At 47.5% G+C, this 13,531-nt stretch overlaps 1 long non-coding RNA gene across 1 annotated transcript; it reads right to left on the reverse strand.

The window, feature by feature from the left end:
• Nucleotides 1-4,111: 4,111 nt before the first annotated feature.
• Nucleotides 4,112-11,532, reverse strand: LOC141581099 (uncharacterized). The gene is made up of 2 exons (XR_012513615.1): nucleotides 11,471-11,532; nucleotides 4,112-4,439 (listed from the first exon to the last, which is right to left on the reverse strand). It is a non-coding gene; the product is annotated as an uncharacterized LOC141581099 (long non-coding RNA).
• Nucleotides 11,533-13,531: the final 1,999 nt, after the last annotated feature.

The following is a 13,531-nucleotide window of genomic DNA, read 5'->3' on the forward strand; positions in this document are numbered from 1 at the left end:
CCTGGCAGGCAAGGCACAGGGTGATCTAGTTCCATCCAATCTTTCACTCACTGCTTATTCAACACGTATTCCCTGAAAGCCTCCACGTGCCAGGCACTGGGATCCCCTGTGCACACAGTGCTGGCCAACAAAGTCCGGGTACCTTCTCTCAAGGACAGGACCTCAGCTGGTAGTGGGGGGTCACACCGGGGTGCCACCGATGTGTCCAGCTGGAGCCCCTGTAAAGTCAGGGAAGACTTCCTGGAAAAGGTAACGTATCTAAAGTTGCTTGAAGTCACTCGAAGAAGGCATAGGAGGGAGCCAGGAAAAGATGGAGTGGGTGTAGGATGGGAAGGCAAATGCAGCAGGTGCAAGGCCCGGGGTAGGGCAGTGTGAGCAGCTCAATCCAGCCCTCACCGGTGAGAGGGAAAGTGAAGACGGAGGAAGTGGGGCTCCATTACCGCAGGCTGAAAAAACCTGTCTGGGAGTTCAGGCTTAATCCTGAGCAGTGGGAGGCCATGGAGGGGTTTAAGCAGGAGAGCCCTATGAATAAACTTGCATTTTAGAAAGATCATCTGTCTGCAGTTTGGAGAGAGGCAGAAGGGAGGCGGGGACGTGGTTATGAAGCCCAGAGTTCAGGCAGAGGGTGCTTGTGGCATTGGGGACTGTGATGTAAAGAGTTGATAGAGACTCATGCCTGTAATCCCAGCACTTTGGGAGGCTGAGGCAGGTGGACCAAGAGGTCAGGAGACCGAGATCATCCTGGCTAACACAGTGAAACCCTGTTCTACTAAAAAAATACAGAAAACAAACAAACAAACAATTAGCTGAACATGGTGGCACGCACCTGTAGCCCCAGCTACTTGGGAGGCCAAGGCAGGAGAATCACGCCAACCCAAGAGGCGGAAGTTGCAGTGAGCTGAGAACGCCACTGCCCTCCAGCCTGAGTGACAGAGCGAGACTCCGTTGCAAAAAAAAAAAAAAAAAAAAAAAAAAAAAAGGTTGACAGAGGCTGAGAGATATTGAGGTGCTGAGGGAACAGGTCTTGGCATTATCTGATGTAAAGGACGAGGGAGAAGGAGGTGACACACCCACGTCACAGGTCTCTGGCTTGGGTACGCGCACAGGTGGTGGTGCTGTTTTCCGCGATGACAGCGCAGGACAAGCAGGTCTCAGGTCGGTTTGAGGGCGGGGAAGCATGAGAGAGTGAGCTCGGGTTTGCACATACTAAGACTCAGTACCTGCGAGGCACACCAGAGACATTCTGATTGAGGTTGACAAAAAAAGAGAGGCTGAGACAAAAGCCAAAGGGCCACCAGCATCAAAGGAAACCCTTCAAAAGAGACTGAGAAGGAAGAGACACAGAGGTAGGAGGAAAACCCAGGGCGTGGGTAACCCAAGGCAGGACACCAAGTAAGATCAGGACAGAAGAGCAGTCCTGGGTTGTCCCGAGTCAGGAGGCTTGACAAGGGCAGTGTCCCAGGGGTTGGTGCTGGGGTGGGGAGGATCTGGATTGAGTCGACAGGTTGTCCAAGGTGAGAATGTGGAAGCAGGAAGTGAAGACCGTGTCTGTCAAGAACTTCAGCCGTGATCAATGGAGGGAAAACAGAGGACTGAGTTTGGGGAGCAACGATCCTCAAAAGAGGTTCTGGCTCCCACTCCGCCCCACCCTCCCTCCCTTCTCTTTCAATGGGGGATCAAGGAAGGGGCCAGAGGACCCAGAGCGGGTGGAGCTCCAGATTCAGGAAGGAGAGGGGAGGATCCATAGGGGAAGTTGCAGGCGAGGGGCTCCCACCCTGGGTGCCAAAAGGAGGAAAGGAAGGGGCAGATGCAGATGAGCCTGGGGTTGGGCCTGGAGCTGGGAACGTCACCTCCTCATCCTTCCGAGCTCCGACTAGCTCCTGTGCATTGGGGCCACCGCATTCCTGCCCACATGTGCCACCCTGTCTCCCTGTCACTCTCTGCATCTGCTCAGCACGTTCCCCTTCTTCTGCTCGTGCTTCATTTCATCTTTAAAGGCGTATCCAGGTTTTGTGGGACCCGAAGTGTACATAATTTGGGACGGTCTCTTTAAGAAAAAGAATTCCAAAATATATCACTTCGGCAAATCTTACAGAAATACACAGAGTTGTGAATGCAGTTCGGTGGCCCTTCCTGGGATGTTGAAATGGATCCTTGTAAGCTGGGAAGCCTGAAGGTTAAGCTGCATTAGCTTTATGTTAAGTCTTCCTCCATTTAAATATGAAAATTCTTTCCAAACTTCAAACTTGAACAACAAACAAAATAAAACAAAGAAAGAACAAACAAAAAGCGTCCTCCCTGCAGTTCCTCCTGTTGGAAGGAAGTAAGGAGAGCCTTAGTTTCCCCAGCTGGAGAACGGAGCTCAGAGTCCCCATCTCCGCATCCTGAGGATTCAAGGCAGCGTATTAGACAGAACCTGGCATAGTTCCCCTCCCGTAATTCGTGCTTACAAAATGATTGCTGAAGAAATAAAGGGATGTATGAACCTAACTCCCTTTCCTTTTTTAAGACGGGTCTCACTGTGTCACCCAGACCGTAGTGCAGTGGCGTCATCATAGCTCACCGCAGCCTTGAACTCCTGGGTGGAAGTGATCCCCCGTATTGGCCTCTGGAGTAGCCGGAACTGCACGTGTGCACCACCACACCCGGCTAACTTCTGGGGTTTTTGTTTGTTTGTTTGTTTTTTGTAGTAATGGGGTTTCAGTATGTTGGCAGGGCTGGTCTCAAACTCCTAGATTAAGCGATCTTCCTGCCTCGGCCTCCCCAAATGCTGGGACTACACGAGCAAACCACCGCGCCCGGCCTCACTTATCACTTTGACTTACCCGTGAGTTATCTGCATGCTCATCTTATCTGCCCCATTAGACTCCAAATACCTTGAGCATGTCTTGTTATTTTTGAGTCCTTCACAGGGTCTATTGGTGTGTCTTGCATATGGTGGGTATTCAATAAATTTATTGAATGAATGGATGGATGAATGAATGGTGAGTATAAATCACTTCATTAAGAAGGAAGTTCATGGTCAGGAGAGTTGCTTAGAAATTCGTCTAAATGAGTTTTCCAGTTGAGGCTATCAATTCTTGGTGTCCACGTTGGCGGGGATTGGTTAACAAAAGAACAGGAAGGACCGTAGCTGTGTCTGAGCAGATAACGTGCATTTGGTTGAGGAAGCAGAATGGGGAGAAGTCAGGGCTGAGACTTCAACGGCATTCAGAGTTTAGCTGGTGATACTAGGGACCTTCAGCACAAGACAGTCCGTGGAGCGCTGCTTGGGCTAAACATGATAAATTGGAGTACCCCTAAACTAGGCAAAAGCTGTCAAATACAATTCAGGAAGACAAGTCTAATGAATATGTAGTATAATATGGGTAGATTTCTTACGGGATGCATTTTGAATATATTGCTGCTTAGGGAGAACTCATTTCCCAGAGATACCCACAGGGGGGAAACTGCGTTTCTGTTTACTTCTCAAAAGGCTGTTGTGAAGATTAGATGAAAAAAAAAAAAAAAATGAAAAAGTGCTTTGTGGACTGTAAATGCCACATAAATACTCTTTATTATCACTGTTATTCTTGCGTTCCTGGCCTCATCTCTCTCCTTCCCCTCTCTTCTCAGACTCCATATTCCATCAGTTTCCTTCAAGTATCATCATTCCCCAAACACGAGTGTGTTCCTAGACTCCAGGGTGGCTTGTACCACGTGGTATGGGAAACATGTGTGTCTGCCTATTCCTTAGACTCATTTTTACCCCTCAGTCCTGAGCACGATTCGTGGCACAAAATAGGAGCTTGGTAAATGTTTGCTGGATATAGACAACGCTCTCAGATGATGGGAATTAGTTCCTGTACCATTTCATCCGGCTCCTTCGGTTTCATCTGACTGTGGTTGTGTGGTCTTCCTAAGGAAGGCAAGTCTAGTTTCCAAGACGCTAGACCCCTTTATTAATTCTAGGACATCAAGGCCATACAAATTCCTTGTTACTTTGCAAAGCCTTGAAAAAAATGACCCTCCTGGAAATTCCAGAAAGCCAGGAAATGGGAATATTCCTGTTCTGACATAACTTCTAAACAATTCATAACACTAAATTAAGAAAAACAACTCTTTCTTTCTCTCTTTCTCCTTCTTTCTTTTTCTTTCTTTCCTTCTTTCCTTCTTTCTTTCTTTCTCTTTCTTTCTTTTTCTTTCTCTTTCTTTCTTCTTTCTTTCTCTCTCTCTTTCTTTCGGAAAAAGCCCCAATAAAATATCTGAGAATGTGAGTTTACATCTATGTGATCTTAACCAGAACACTTGACTACTTTGAGTCTCCATTTCCTCTTGTGTAAAGTGAAGATAATTCTGTCTTGGCTTCCTTATGGGGACGTTCTCAAGATGAACAGGATAATGCATGTATCCTGCAAAGCCCCGCAGCCTTATGCTTCATGCTCTCAGTAGGCAGGGCCCTGGGTAGACACAAAAGACATTTATTGATAAACATTGGCAAAGGGTCGCAAAAGGGAAATACTAGGAAAATATGGAACAACAGCTCTCCCTGCTGGTAGCTGTTACCAGGTGGCTTTCATTCTCAGACTGGCAATGGGGAGTATCTGGCAGGAAGAATGGGGGTGTAAAGCAGAGGGGAGGATTCTGGAGCCTACACCCACCCACAGCTGCTTCCTTTCCTTACAGAGAAGCCTGGCCCCAGGAGCCCGCCCTCTCCTGTCTAATGTGTCACAGGCCCCTGCGCTACCCTTGCTGCCTCTGTATTCAACATCCCCTCAAAACTGGATCCTTTCTACTGATATGCTCAATCTCCACCATCTTAAAAAATATCCTCCCTCAACACCATGAACCTTTGCCTCAGTTTCTCCCTTTCACTGCCCAGCAACGGAGTTGAAAACTCACTGTTTGTAAATCCAGTGAACACTTTCCTGTCTTCATCTTATTTATTTGTTTTTTGTTTTTTTTTTTAGTTTTGAGACGGAGTCACACTCTGTCAACAGGCTGGAGTGCAGTGGCACGATCTCGGCTCACTGCAACCTCTGCCTCCGGGGGTTCAAGTGATTCTCCTGCCTCAGCCTCCCAAGTAGCTGTGATTACAGGCATGTGCCACCAAGCCTGGCTAATTTTTGTATTTTTAGTAGAGATGGGGTTTTACCATGTTGGTCAGGCTGGTCTTGAACTCTGATCTCATGATCCACCCGCCTCGGCCTCCCAAAGTGCTGGGATTATAGGCGTGAACCACTGCACCTGGTTGTTATTTGTTTGTTTTGAGACAGGGCCTTACTCTGTTACACAGGCTAGAGCGCAGTGGTGTGATCCTGACTCACTGCAGCCTTGAGTTCCTGGGCTCAAGCAATCCTCCCAGCTCAGCCTCCTGAGCAGCTGGGACTCCAGGTGTGTGTGGCCATGCTAGGCTAAATTTTCTATTTTTTATAGAGATGAAGTCTTCACTATGTTGCCCAGGCTGGTCTCGAACTCCTGCACTCAACCAATCTTCCCACCTCGGCCATCCCAAAGTGCTGGGATTACAGGCGTGAGCCGCTGCGCCTGGCCTCTTCATCTTATTCATGATGCTCGCTCTGTCTTTGAAGTGCTGCTTTCCTGGGGACATCCAGTACAGCACGCTCTCCTGACTTTCCTCCCGTCTGTGGCTGCTCCTTCTCAGTCTCTGTTACGGGGTGAATTAGATCCCCTCCAAAAGCTAAATTCACATCCTAACTCCCGGCACCTGTTAATGCGACCTTCTTTGGAAACAGGCTCTTTGCAGATGTAATGAAGTTAAATGGATAAATGGAGGTCCTGTTGGATCAGGGTGGACCCTCATCTGATGACTGGTGTCTTTAGAAGAAGAGGAAGATTTGGACGCAGACACACACAGAGGGCAGACAGCCATGTGGTGAAGAGGCAGAGATTGCAGTGATGTGTCCACAAGACAAGGAATGCCAAAGATTGCTGGGAACCACCAGAAGCTAGAGTGAGGCCAGGAAGGACCCTCCCCTAGAGCCATCAGAAGCAGCAGATCCCTGCCGCACCTTGATCGCTGACTTCTGGCCTCCAGAAAGGTGAGAGAATAAAGTTCTGTTGTTTTCTGTCATGGAGTTGGAGGTACTTTGTTACTATGGCCTCGGGGTGGGTATAACCTCCTTCCAGGCTCAGCCTGTGTTACCTGTGGATTTTCCCAAATGCTTAGCTCCAGACTCCTATTCGTTTCTCTCTGTGTCTTCCCTCCTAGGCGACCTCCTCCACCTCTACCCTTCAGCCGCAGCTTCTCTCACCTGTACCTCCTACCCATCTTGTAGAGCACAACTCAGACCTTCCTCCCACAGGGAAGCCTTCTGCGGCAGATGCTGCTGCTGCCCACCCACATCTCCTTGGCACGCCTCACTCCCAGTTCGGCTTCTTACTGCAAGCTGCTCCTCTCTGCCCGAGTGCTTTCTCTGGCTGCAGGAGTGCGTGGGGGCAGAACAGAAAGGCAGAGAGTTGACACCTCCAGGATCAGCCTCCAACAACAACGGCTGGGAGTCGGAGAATATATAACCCAGCCTCCTCCTGGAGGCCCCGCGGGACTAAGCCGCCCTTGCCTGCAGGTAACCTGCTCGCTAACTCACCCGATAGGGGTGTTCTTCTTTGTCTCACTTCTCCACCCTCCTAACTTGCTCCTGAGATGAGCCTGCTCATCCTCAAATCCTTATCTCGGGGTCTGCTTCTGGGGAGATCTAAGCAAGACACCGTAACTGAATTATCAGCCTGGGGCAGGTTCTCTGATCATGCTTTCTAACAGCCTGAGGAGCCTTGGCCGCACAGATGAGATTGCAGTTTACACGCACACATTTCTCTCTGTGATTATTTGAGTGATGTCTGTTTCTTGTGCTAGAGCACGGGTTGGCAAACAACAGCCATGAGGCCAAACCCAGCTGCAGTGGCTCATTTCTGTATTGGCTATGGCTCCTTCTGAGCTGCAACTGCGGAGCTGAGTAGTTTCAACAAAGATCTTATGGCCTGCAAAGCAGAATATTCACTACCCAGTCCCATACGGAAACAGTGTATCGGTCCCTGTGGTAGGCCATACACTTGTATCAGTTAGCTCTGGCTGCCTGAGAAACGACCCCAAACTAAATTTTATAAAACCACCACCATGTATGTAGCTCACAGTTCTGTGAGCTGACTGGGTAGCTTTTCTGGTCTAAGCCCAGTCAGTTGATTTCGTCTGAGTTCTCTAAAGTGTCTCTGGTCAACTGGTGGGTCATGTGGCAGCAATGACCCTAGGACGGCCTCACTCACGTTTTAGAAGGTGGTAGCTGCTGGCCAGTGAAACACTGGCAATTAGGCCATGTGTCTCTCACCATCCAGCAGGCTGCCCTGGGCTTCTTCACATCATGGTGGCAGCAGGGAGTTCTATGAGTGGCCAGGGAGGACAGAGTGCAAGCATTACCCAAGCCTCTGCTTGGGTGTATCGGCTAACCAACCATTGCTCAAAGCCAGTCGCGTAGCTGAGTTTCGCGTCAAAGTGGGATGGTACGGACTGGAAACCCACTGAACCTATGGCTATTTTTACAATTTTCCATGACGCTTTATGAGGGCACAGACCCTGTACGTACTTGCTCACCATTCTATACCAATGAGTAAAGCATAGTGCCTGGCATAGGGTGGGTGCTGAATCAATAATCATTGAGTCAATGAATAAAATTTAACTGTGTTAGTAAGAATGACCTTTGACTGAGCCTTTGCTGTAGAATTGGAGCGGTTTTCAGACAGCCGAGGCTCACCGTCAGGAACTTGCCCTATATGACGAAGGCATCCTGAGGAATCAGAATTTGAAACCAGCTGGTTTAATTCTGAAGCCTGCTCTGTTAACTATTACCCCCCTCCTTCTTTTCACGAGACGCTTTACATTTTTTGTCGTTTCAAATTGCTTCCTTTATTTTACTGTTTTGTTTTATTTTACTAATTTCATTTTAAAATTGGGAGCAGGGTGTTTCTCTTGGCTTCCCCAGCCCTTCCTCTTGGTGGCCCAGAGGTCCTGCTAACACCTCATAACCAACCTTCACTTCAGCGCAGAGTGGTATTTGTGACTTAAAAAGTTCGCTTGTGGGACAATCAACAGCCCCACACCTAAAATCACTGCTCTTGACAGCTCAGTGAAATTGAAGGCCAACATTTCACTCAAGAGGGCAATAAATCCAGCCCCACGGCAGCTGCTGGGAGGCGCCGAAGCAGGCTGTTATCTCATCTCTCAGATCATTCAGGCCTTACCTGAGGGAATCCACGGAACAAAATCAAAAAAGTCTCCAGAGAAGACAGTCCTCGAAATGACCATTGCTTACTCCGAGTTCAATAATTAATCAGCCCCACAGACTTTCCTCCAGCACTCACGGTATTCCAGGCATTTTGCTACTCACAATGGGAGAAGAGAAGCGAACAGGAGCCCCTGCCGTCAAGATGCTCATCTCAACAGACAATGATTTGGCAAGGCATTGAGTGTTGCAGTGGAGACGAGCCCGAAGAGTACACAGGGCGTGGCCTCAGTTTGGGTGGGAAGTGGAAGAGAACGAGAAAGTCTCTTATACAACCTTGGGAATCCAATTCAGGTTCAAACAAGGTTGGGCTTCCAAAACGGTACAATGGAGTCGTCAAGTTCAGGGACTGAGATGACCATTTGCAGATCTGTTATTTCTGCCTCTTGTTATTTATGCAATTTTGGAAGAGATGACTTCTCTAAACCTTAGTGTACTCATTCATGAAATGGGTGAGAAGAGTATCCACCTTAGAAGGTTTTTGTGTGGATTAAATTAAAATATATATACATGTCTTGTGCTTAGCATGACGTGGGGCACTTAGTGAAGGTTCAGCAAGTGACAGGTGTCCTCAGTGGTTGAGGTCATGGTATTGCTGGTAGTAGCATTCTCAACTATATCAACCATTCCTTCATTCATTTAACAATTATTTGTTAAGTGTCTGCCGTATCTCAGACCCTATGGGGAACACAAAAATGACAAGAGGTACGTCAAGCCTTTTGAAAGGCTTACTGTTTAGTGTAGAGAAGACACATCTCTAAGTAGCTACCCTCCTGTCCAGCTCTAGGCTCGTACCCAGTGAGACGGGGCCTGGAAGCCTCCCGCACGTCAGGACCACTTTCCCTGGAATACACATTTGCTCTCTTGGGCCACTTCAAAGCTTTCTGATTTCGGCTTTGCCTCTCATGTTTCATTGCAGTTTCACTTTTGTCTCTCTGTCTTGGTGCTTGATACAACTCTATCGGTGCTGACCTCTGGCTTTCATTGTTGGCTAGGGCTGATATTTTCCCTTTGGATTATGTGCTCTAGGGCCACTCTAGGCAAATGTCTTACCTGCCCTAGCCTGAGCAGGAGCCTGATCCGAGCTTAGTCCTTAGGGGTCGACCAGATGGCAAATTGAAGGTGGTGATTGAAAAGCATCTCCAAGAAAAAAAATGGAAACGTGCTACGGGGAGCGCAAGGGAGAGCCAGCCTGGCCTGGACTTGACCACGCTGGCTTGGTGGAGAGCAAGCAGCCAGCTCCTGTGTTGTGATTCATTTCTGTGCAACACAGAGCCCACCCTTGCAGCCTCCCAGCTGACCTCATGTGACTGTGTGTATATATACTTGTTAATTCACCAAGAGCCATCAGTTGCTTGACTGTAACTTGACGTCTCTAACAATCCATCAGCTTATTTATTAATTATAGCAAGCTGGTTTCAGCCACAGGAAATTAGAAATGAATTTTTCAATAAGCCACATCTCCAGGGATAGTTCACAAAATCAAAAAGAAGACTACCTGGCCAATCTAATTCATTATCACAATCAAATAGTGTTAAATGGTTCTTTGTGGGATACGCTTAAATTAGGAAATTGTATTAGCAGCTCTAATCATTGCTGATTATTTAATTATTGGCCATTTAAAAATCGTCTCCAGTTTTGAGATGATGGGTCAGACTGAGATTCATAGCGTCCTTCTTTAGTTCACGCCACCCCATAGAAGTATGTATCGCAATGTTGCCGAGTGAGCACCGATCTTACCTTGATCCCTACCACGGTTCTTTCATTCCATGGCAACCTGGAGCAAAGATGGTAACAGCTAACATATACAGAGCGCTTATTATGTACTAGGAACATGTCTGAGTTCATAAATAACTCATAAATAAGAACTCATACATGCTCTCGGCACACATGGTGGTCGGTTATATTTATCAACTTAGTTGATCTTCATAAAATCCTACAAAGTAATCATTATGACTCCCATTTTATAGGTAGGAAACCTGAGGCCCCAGGACATTTGATTGCAATGTTCACAGTGAATAAGCAGGAGAGTGAAACTCTGAGTCCAGCCAACCTGGCTCCAGAGCACTGCTGTCCGTGCGTGACCACGAGGTCATTCGGCCTCCAACGCCTCCTAGCTTAGTGTTCAGTGCATGGACAGTGCTTAATCCAGCCAACCATTGAGTCCCCACCAGATTGTACACTCTTTTGAAGAAAGCATGGTATCTTATTGAGCTCTGTATCTATCCTTCACCATTGCTAGCACTGAGCTTTGAATAACAGAAACTCAACTCTCTCTCTCTGTCTGTCTATCTCTCTCTCTCTCTCATTCTCTCTCTCTCTCTCTCTCTCTCTCTGTGTGTGTGTGTGTGTGTGTGTATGTGTGTGAGTGTGTGTTTAATTGGAAGGGTAAGATAGGGGGAGGGTGGTGGCAGAAAGAGTAAGATACGGATTTTACTATTTCCTAAAGTAGCCTGAAGTCCAAAGATGTTACAACCTCCACTCAGAATCTTTGGGGGTAAACATACGAGTATATCAGAACCAGGCTAAACCCTGCCTAGATGACCCCAGGTCTGAGAAATCAGGGCCTGGACATCCTCTCTTTGAGAAATGTTAGTAGGTAACAAAGAAACGAAGTCTGCACGGTTGGTGAGTTAATATCTGAAATGCAATTCAGATGAAGTCATATCCAGACTCTGCCAACTTTCAATTGCTTCCAGCATCTTCAAACACCACATGCCAAAATGTTCCCTCTACCTCACTCGCCAACACCTCTGCTTCCCAGTCACTGCGGCGCAGAAGCCCGTCTCCAAATCCCTTCTCCCTGCGCCTCTCCCCCGTTCCTCCATCACCCAGTCTCCGCGACCACAGACCCAGCCTTCTCCTTATCACGCTCATGGGTTCCCAGCGCCTCCTTCCCTGCCGAGTCTCCTGACCAGGCTCTCTGCCTGTTCTCATCTCTCCTCAGTCATCTATGTACCACCGTCGCTGTCATTTCGTTCTAATTGCAGTTCTAAGTACATCCTTCTCCTCCTGGAAGATTTGTGGGAAATCCCCACTTCTGCTGGAGAACATAGCCCTTTACCTTGAATCCATGGGGCTTTTATCATCTAGCTCAACGGAGTAATTGAGGTTTGATTCGCGCCTCCCATCCCACGTTCAACTTCACACTCTCCCCTCTAACCCAAGTGCACTATTTCTGGACCCGCACGTGTTACCTGCTCCTCCCTCCTGCCAGTTCTTTATGGACTGCTGCTCCTTCAGCCGAAGCCTCCTCTTTCCTGCCTGCCTTTCAATTCACATAAGCTTATTGCTTTTTACCAGCCAAACCCAAAGAGACACGTCATTGAGGGTGGTGAGGCTCTTTTAATTTCTCTTCTCAAAAGGCACATTGTCTAGCAGATTATATTCATCAGCTGTCAGGACGCGTGCATAGCTTCTTTATTACCTGCTATGCTTTTTTGTCTGTTTCGTCAGTGGGTTGTCTCTCAGATCTGAACCTTGTCTTTCTCAGGGGCAGGTCTAGCTCAGCCTTACTTGTTTACCTCACAGTCTGTGCCGATCATTTTTGAAGACGGCCACTTTGGTAGAAACCTATCTAGCTATGGAAATGCCTCCATGGAAGGAGGGCAGAGCCGGCAGCCAGGACCACGAACGTGGAGGTGGGGTGGGTGGAGCAGTTGTGTCAAGGTGCCAGGTGCTCATTCCTTTTGACTCCTTTCAACACTGTCATTCCTCAACTGCCTTGAATAAAATAACCCAGTCAAATTCTCTTCTTCCTAAAGGGGATCATGATAGACCTCAGCAGGTTTCGGACTCGGCTAATAGAGAAGAGGCATTTTTCATAATTAGAAAATAGGCTCACCAACTGGGTGTGGTGGCTCGTGCTTGTAATCCCAGCACTTTGGGAAGCTGAGGCAGGTGGATTGCGTGAGCCCAGAAGTTCGAGACCAGCCTGGGCAACATGGTGAAACACTGGCTCTAAAGAAAAAAAAAAAAAAGAAAGAAAGAAAAGCAAATACGCTCACCTGTGGCTCCCCTGTGACAGAATGGACACAAGCATCATCCTAGTGACCACTGAGAAAAATCATTTAGTCTGTTTCTGCATTTTGCAGATGCTAGGTCACCCCCGGCCTGGATCCCATCATCCCATCTGCTTTGCATAGAGGCTAAGTAGGCTATTTATTCTGCAAGTCTTTAACTTCTCTCCTAAGTAGTGGGTGCCATTTCTTTCCAGGCCGTTTATTCCAGGTGACCCTTATATATGGTTTGTTCAAGAGGAACTCAGAGCTGGAGCTCTCCCCTCTCCAGAAGTTTCCTCAAGATTCAGACCCCTTCGTTTGCTATGTATCCCATTAGAACTCTATGACAACTCTTTCCTGAACTCCTGGACACATTTCAAGTCTGGGTCTTCAATATGTTGTCTTAGGACTATAAAGAATTTAGGTGCCTTATTCCATAACTGTTTCCTGCTATACTGTTTCATTTCCACAAGGAAAAAAATGAGAGTAGCTAGAAGTTTTGCACAGTAGCCGTTCACATACCCACAGTCTCACAAAGGGAGCTTGATGTAGTATGAAACAAGCCATAAAGTCTCAGAATCAACAAGCAACTGTTGATATTTCCTCAAAGACAGAATCGATACTTAATTCAGCTAACATTTCTGAATACCAGTATATTCATAGCACTCTCCTAGGCACGTAGAAGAGGGCAAAGCTGATGATGGGAAGGAGAGAAAATAAATAAAATGGGTCATCAACCTTAAGGGAGTTAGAGGTGATGCCTGTTATTTGTGGTAGTAATGTTCTATGAAGTCTCTGTGAACACTGAATTCAGTGAATACTGAACCGTTCTTCCTAGAGGAGACACGGGGTCAGGTTCCTGTGAGCATCTGGTCACGACATTTTTGTCCATTGATCAATACAGACCTTGTCTTCATGTGTGTGTCTGTTCACAGACGTGATATTTAACACAGTCATTAACACTGAGCTCATGGCCAACAGCGTCATAACTCACGGGTGAACAAAGCCTACCTAGAAATGCACCTTCTCCGTAAGTCCGTAAGGCACATCGCAGACTTCTGGCGCTTACGGACGCTGGGTGCACTGCAGCACGACCCTGGGGGCCATTTTCAACAGCAATAGCATCACCAAAAAGCACTAAGGCGCAAAACCTGTGTCCCTAAATGTACCATGAAGAGGACACTTGTTTGCAAGTTGAAAATGAAGACAAGCAGGCAGAGCGTCCCCTTGCCTGACCTCACCTGAGAAGCTGTGCAC

The sequence above is a fragment of the Saimiri boliviensis genome, chromosome 14, assembly GCF_048565385.1.
Source record: "Saimiri boliviensis isolate mSaiBol1 chromosome 14, mSaiBol1.pri, whole genome shotgun sequence".
Taxonomy (NCBI): Eukaryota; Metazoa; Chordata; class Mammalia; order Primates; family Cebidae; genus Saimiri; species Saimiri boliviensis.